The following is a 7687-nucleotide window of genomic DNA, read 5'->3' as shown; positions in this document are numbered from 1 at the left end:
ATTGGATGACGGGAGCAAGTACTGCCATAAGAAGAGTCCTGTCCAAGTGCACAATCTGCAGGAGACTTAATGCTACTCCAGTGTACCAGCAGATGGCAGACTTGCCCACAGAAAGGCTCAGGCCAGATGAACCTCCATTCACTTGTGTAGGTGTTGACTATTTTGGACCCTTTGAAGTGCGGAGCAGGAGGAGCACAGTCAAGAGATATGGTGTCATATTTACCTGTCTTGCATTGAGAGCTATCCATATTGAGGTAGCACCATCTCTCAATACTGACTCCTTTATAAATGCTCTCAGACGTTTTATATCCAGAAGAGGACAGGTCCGCGAGCTGCGCTCAGATAATGGGACAAATTTTGTGGGAGCAGAACGTGAGCTGAAAGCAGCAATTGAGCAGTGGAACCAGGTAAAAGTGCATGACGTGTTACTCCAAAGGGGTATAAAGTGGACGTTCAACCCCCCTGCTGGGTCACATCATGGAGGAGCGTGGGAGAGGCTGATCAGATCTGTGAGGAAAGTCTTGAACTCCACCCTCAAAGTGCAAAATCTGGATGAGGAGGGACTACACACAGTTCTCTGTGAAGTAGAGGCCATTATAAACAGCAGGCCCATCACTAAAGCCTCCACCGATCCCAACGACCTGGAAGCACTAACACCGAACCATCTGTTACTGCTCAAAAATCAGCCTCCATTGCCTCCTGGAGAGTTTCAAGCAGCAGACCTGTATGCACAGAGAAGATGGCGACAAGTTCAGTACATATCTGATCTGTTTTGGAAACGCTGGATAAAGGAGTACCTGCCTCTGTTGCAGGAACGGCAGAGATGGACTGGAGTGCAGAGAAACCTTGTCGCAGGAGATCTGGTGCTTCTTATGGACAGTACAGCGCCTCGCAATTCCTGGATAATGGGACGTGTATTGCAGGCGTTTCCGGACCGTAAAGGATTTGTTCGGCAAATTCGGATCAAGACTAAAACGAGTTGCTTGGACAGACCCATATCCAAGGTCTGTTTGTTGCTGGAAGCAGAGGAGGCAGCATAAGGATGTTGCTGACCTCCACAAGGACTGCTTTTTCGGACTTGGACTGAGAAAACATCTGCTCCTTTTGGGACTATGGACTGGTTGGTCATGCTGATGACCAGAAGAAGGAATACCTGTACATCTATTCATGGACTTGAGAAATTTATTAGACATGTAGCATTTAAAATGGAAAATGTAATGGATTATTTTGTCTCCTATTATGTATTTTGAAATGTGAATTATTATGTGGAACCTAATAATTAGGGGCTGGTGTGTAGGAGACAGATTGAGGTATAGGTGCACTGTCTAAGTGTGTGTGTGTTGCAGAGGCGGTGTTTCACCTGGAGTGGGCGTGTACACGTGAGAAAGGCTGTGCGTAAAGGCGCGCGCTCACCTATGGCACAGATGGAGAGTCAGGGTCGGGCATAGCCGTATTTTTTGTTGACCGCATTTCATTCTTCTATATTCCATTTTACAGTTCAATTATATGATTTTTTCTTGTTATGTTGCTCATACTGCTGCGCTCTGATAGCCCTGTCGTTTTGTCCTGCAATAAATGCACCAAAATGTATCTTCGGATCTGAGCGTATTTGTACCTATAAAACTCCTTGCGCGTCTCCAATGTACGAATCCAGGACCCGACCTCACACTCTTAGCGGCTACAAGGTTTGGTAAGGGGAAGCCGCTACACTTTGTTTCTGTACGTTGTTGTTGACCTTTGCGAAGGCTATGATATTGAGATGGTGTTGTAATGCCGGGTGACAACGTTCAGATGCCATTATTGAGTGGGGCTTCCTTAAGTGAAGATGAGGAAGATGTCATGGAGAGTCAGATGGTAGATAAATATCCCTTTTGACTGTCTATTTTGTTGTAGTCCTAATTTTTCTTTTTGATGTTACTGAAAGGTGGAAATGGGAATTTATATTATGGTTTTTGATTTTGTATTTTTGATTTTTGAATTTTTATTTTTTATACTTTAGTATATTGCAATATATAATATATTATATATTGTGTTTGTTGTTGCAAGATACTGGTTGGTGTGTTTTTCCTTCTTCCCAGGAGACTATCTGGGAAATCAAGTAAAGAGCGGCTGTCGTTCAGAGATCTCTACAGTCGAATGGACTCACATGCTTGAATATGGACAATGAAATGGATGAAGAATCCTGAGTGAGGACATTGCAGTGGAGCGTTGAAGAACGACAGTTTGATATATTCATGTTTTCATATATGCTTATTGTGTTGGATTCTCTTTATCATATGTAATCTGTTTTATTATTAGGTGTTTACTCTTGCTTACACTTCTATATTTTTAATTAGTGATAACATTAGTATGTTTTATTTTAATTTTTGAGTTTTATACTTATATGACTGATATGAAGTGTGTATGACAGGGGGTTTTATTATTTGGATGTTTTCTCCTAGGAGGTGAGTACATTGGGATCTCAGGTGTTTTCTTTTTTTCGACTGTTTAGGGACAGTAATGCTAGGCAGGGGTAGGTCCATTGAAGGGTACGATGGGTCGACCAGCCTGACATTGGACATTTTTGATTTTTCTTTCTGGGATTCCCAAATGTATTTGCTTCTACTTGTTTACATTATGGTTTGAACCCTCTTTTTTAATTGGCTTGGAGTACCGTATGTGGTCGCATTGGCAGAGGGAACATGAGAGAATTTTCCTGTCTTGTTTGTTTGATGGATAATTTGGAAAGATAGCTGCCGGGCAGGTTTTTCGCTCTCACACTCCACGAAATTGTTATACTGTTAAATTTATGCTGTGATTAGCACGGACAAATCGAGATTGTCATGTATACTGTGTAATCCATATCATAGTGATGTTTTCGATGCTTGGTTAGCGCCGAAGGGGGGAAATATGAAGTATCTGATCTGATATGAGTCCTGACAGTTGTTGACCATAAAGTGAACTAGTAAGTACATTGGTATGTGTTTTTCTCCCCAAGAAATTCCATACTGTGGGGTCCTCTGTCAAGCTAGAGTTGACCTGTGACCCTTAGGGATATGCAGAGTCGAGGGTCTTTGTCTGAGGAGTATTGTTCTTGAGTAGGGGTTTGAACCAGCTGTTGTAACTCTATCTGTTTCCAGAAGGTATAAAAACTGACCGTTGGTCTTTGTTCGAGGAGGATCATTGGGCGACATCCTTCCAGACAACTCCTGTTCTTCGATACTGTTCTTTCTTTTAATAAAAAGTTTTTAATAAAAATCTCATTACGAAATTCAGTGTCAGCGGGCATTTCTTCTTCACCTGCACATCACGGACATCAGAGAAACCACGACATTCTGACGTTTCAAGTCATTCTGAAGAAGAAATTAGTTTGAAAACATGAAGTTCACGTCACTGCTTCCTTTAATCATTTTTATGCCATTAAAATGCAGTTCTTGAGCTGAAATGCACACTTTGGTAAAAAATGTTGTTCCAGCAATTGCATCAAAACAGATCAATTTAATCATTATTTACCTTCATCATTATAAGATTTCAAGTCATTCTGAAGAAGACATTATGTTTGAAAACATTAAGTTCACGTCATTACTTCCTTTCATGAGTTTTATGCTCTTAAAATGCTGTTCTTGAGTTGAAATGCACATTTTGGTAAAATATGTTGACCCCGCAATTCCGTTAACCAGATCAACATAATCATTACTTACCTTCATCATGATCACATTTCAAGTCATTTTGAAGAAGAAATTTGTTTGAAAACATGAAGTTCACGTCATTGCTTCATTTCATGAGTTTTATGCGCTTAAAATGCTGTTCTTCTGAAGAAGAAATTTGTTGAATTATTTACCTTCATCATTATAAAATTTCAAGTCATTCTGAAGAAGAAATTTGTTTGAAAACATGAAGTTCACGTCATTGCTTCCTTTGATGATTTTTATGCGCTTGAAATGCTGTTCTTGAGCTGAAATGCACACTTTGGTAAAATATGTTGTCCCCGCAATTCCATCAAACCAGATCAACTTAATCATTATTTAACTTCATCATGATCACATTTCAATTCATTCTGAAAAAGAAATTTGTTTGAAAACATGAATTTCACGTCATTGCTTCCTTTCATGAGTTTTATGTGCTTAAAATTCTATTCTTGAGGTCAAATGCACACTTTTCTAAAATATGTTGTCCCCGCAATTCCATCAAACCAGCTCAACTTAATCATTATTTGCCTTCATCATTATCACATTTCAAATCATTCTTTAGAACAACTTTGTTTGAAAACACGAAGTTTACGTCACTGCACGATTCATGAGTTTTATGCGCTCAATATGCTGTTCTTGAGGTCAAATGCACACTTTGCTAAAATATGTTGACCCCGCAATTCCTTGAAAAGAAACCAATTTAAACCTAATTTGCCTTCATCATTCTCACATTTCAAGTCATTCTGAAGAAGAAGTTTGTTTGAAAACATGAAGTTCACGTTACTGTGGCCTTGATGATTTTTATGCTCTTAAAATGCTGTTCTTGAGCAAAAAATGCACTCATTGGTAAAATGTGTTTTCCCGGGAATTCCTTTAAAACAAGTCAACGTCAACAACATTTGCCTACATATTTATCACATTTCAAATCATTCTGAAGAAGAAATTTGTTTGAAAACGTGACGTTCACGTCACTGCATCCTTTTTACGTGCTTAAAATGCTGTTCTAGAGCTGAAATGCACAATTTGGTAAAATATGTTGTTCCCGCAATTCCTTCAAAACAAATCAATTTAAAAATCATTTGCCTTCATATTCATCACATTTCAAATCATTCTGTATAAGAAATGTGTTTGAAAACATGAAGTTCATGTCACTGCAGCCTTCATGATGCTTATGTGCTTCAAATGCTGTTCTTGAGAAAAAAAATGCACTCATTGGTAAATATGTTTTCCCGGGAATTCCTTTAAAACAAGTCAACGTCAACATCATTTGCCTTCATATTTATCACATTTCAAATCATTCTGAAGAAGAAATTTGTTTGAAAATATGAAGTTCACGTCAACTGCTGCCTTCATGATTCTTATGTGCTTGAAATGCTGTTTTTGAGCTGAAATGCACAATTTGGTAAAATATGTTGTCCCCGCAATTCCTTCAAAACAAATCAATTTAAACATCATTTGCCTTCATATTCATCACATTTCAAATCATTCTGTATAAGAAATGTTTTTGAAAACATGAAGTTCATGTCACTGCAGCCTTCATGATGCTTATGTGCTTCAAATGCTGTTCTTGAGCAAAAAAATGCACTCATTGGTAAATATGTTTTCCCGGGAATTCCTTTAAAACAAGTCAACGTCAACATCATTTGCCTTCATATTTATCACATTTCAAGTCATTCTGAAGAAGAAGTTTGTTTTCAAACATGAAGTTCACGTTACTGTGGCCTTGATGATTTTTATGCGATTAAAATGCTGTTCTAGAGCTGAAATGCACAATTTGGTAAAATATGTTCTTCCCGCAATTCCTTCAAAACAAATCAATTTAAACATCATTTGCCTTCATATTCATCACATTTCAAATCATTCTGTATAAGAAATGTGTTTGAAAACATGAAGTTCATGTCACTGCAGCCTTCATGATGCTTATGTGCTTCAAATGCTGTTCTTGAGCAAAAAAATGCACTCATTGGTAAAATATGTTTTCCCGGGAATTCCTTTAAAACAAGTCAACGTCAACATCATTTGCCTTCATATTTATCACATTTCAAGTCATTCTGAAGAAGAAATTTCTTTGAAAATATGAAGTTCACTTCAACTGCAGCCTTCATGATTCTTATGTGCTTAAAATACTTTTCTTTAGCAAGAAATGCACTGAGACACTTTGTTTGTTTCCCGGCAATTCCTTTAAAACAAGTCAACTTCAACATCATTTGCCTTCATATTTGCCACATTTCAAGTCATTCTGAAGAAGAAATTTGTTTGAAAACGTGACGTTCACGTCACTGCATCCTTTTTATGTGCTTAAAATGCTGTTCTTGAGCTGAAATGCACAATTTGGTAAAACATGTTGTCCCCGCAATTCCTTCAAAACAAATCAATTTAAACATCATTTACCTTCATATTCATCACATTTCAAGTCATTCTGAAGAAGAAGTTTGTTTGAAAACATGAAGTTCACGTCACTGTGGCCTTGATGATTTTTATGCTCTTAAAATGCTGTTCTTGAGCAAAAAAATGCACTCATTGGTACAATATGTTTTCCCGGCAATTCCGTTAGAACAAGTCAACTTCCACCTCATTTGCCTTCATATTTATCACATTTCAAATCATTTTGTATAAGAAATGTGTTTGAAAACATGAAGTTCACGTCACTGCAGCCTTCATGATTCTTATGTGCTTAAAATGCTGTTCTTGAGCAAAAAATGCACTCATTTGTAAAATATGTTTTCCCGGGAATATCTTTAAAACAAGTCAACGTCAACATCATTTGCCTTCATATTCATCACATTTCAAGTCATTCTGAAGAAGAAATTTGTTTGAAAACGTGACGTTCACGTCACTGCATCCTTTTTATGTGCTTAAAATGCTGTTCTAGAGTTGAAATGCACAATTTGGTAAAATATGTTGTTCCCGCAATTCCTTCAAAACAAATCAATTTGAACATCATTTGCCTTCATATTCATCACATTTCAAATCATTCTGTATGAGAAATGTGGTTGAAGACATGAAGTTCATGTCACTGCAGCCTTCATGATGCTTATGTGCTTCAAATGCTGTTCTTGAGCAAAAAAATGCACTCATTGGTAAAATATGTTTTCCCGGGAATTCGTTTAAAAGAAGTCATCTTCAACATCATTTGCCTTCATATTTATCACATTTCAAATCATTCTGAAGAAGAAGTTTGTTTGAAAACATGAAGTTCACGTCACTGTGGCCTTCATGATTTTTATGCGCTTAAAACGCTGTTCTTGAGCTGAAATGCACTCATTGGTAAAATATTTTTCCCGGCAATTCCTTTAAAACAAGTCAAATTCAACATCATTTGCCGTCATATTTATCACATTTCAAATCATTCTGTATAAGAAATGTGTTTGAAAACATGAAGTTCACGTCAATGCAGCCTTCATGATTCTTATGTGCTTAAAATGCTGTATTTGAGCAAAAAAATGCACTCATTGGTAAAATATGTTTTCCCGGCAATTTCTTTAGAATAAGTCATCTTCGACATCATTTGCCTTCATATTTTCGATATTTCAAGTCATTCTGAAGAAGAAATTTGTTTGAAAAACTGACGTTCACGTCAACTGCAGCCTTCATGATTCTTATGTGCTTAAAATGCTGTTCTTGTGCTGAAATGCACAATTTGGGAAAATATGTTTTTCCCGGCAATTTCTTTAAAACAAGTCATCTTCAACATCACTTGCCTTCTTATTTACCACATTTAAAGTCATTCTTAAGAAGAAATTTGTTTGAAAACGTGACATTCACGTCACTGCATCCTTTTCATGCGCTTAAAATGCTGTTCTTCGGCTGAAACGCACAATTTAGGAAAAGTATGTTGTTCCCGCAATTTCTTCAAAACAAATCAATGTAAACATCATTTCCCTTCATATTTATCACATTTCAAGTCATTCTGAAGAAGAAATTTGTTTGAAAATATAAAGTTCACGTCAACTGCAGCCTTCATGATTCTTAAGCGCTTAAAATGCTGTTCTTGAGCAAAAAAAATGCACTCATTGGTA

Source organism: Amphiprion ocellaris, chromosome 12 (assembly GCF_022539595.1).
Source record: "Amphiprion ocellaris isolate individual 3 ecotype Okinawa chromosome 12, ASM2253959v1, whole genome shotgun sequence".
In the NCBI taxonomy this organism is placed as follows: Eukaryota; Metazoa; Chordata; class Actinopteri; family Pomacentridae; genus Amphiprion; species Amphiprion ocellaris.
Note: the sequence above shows the minus strand (reverse complement) of the source record.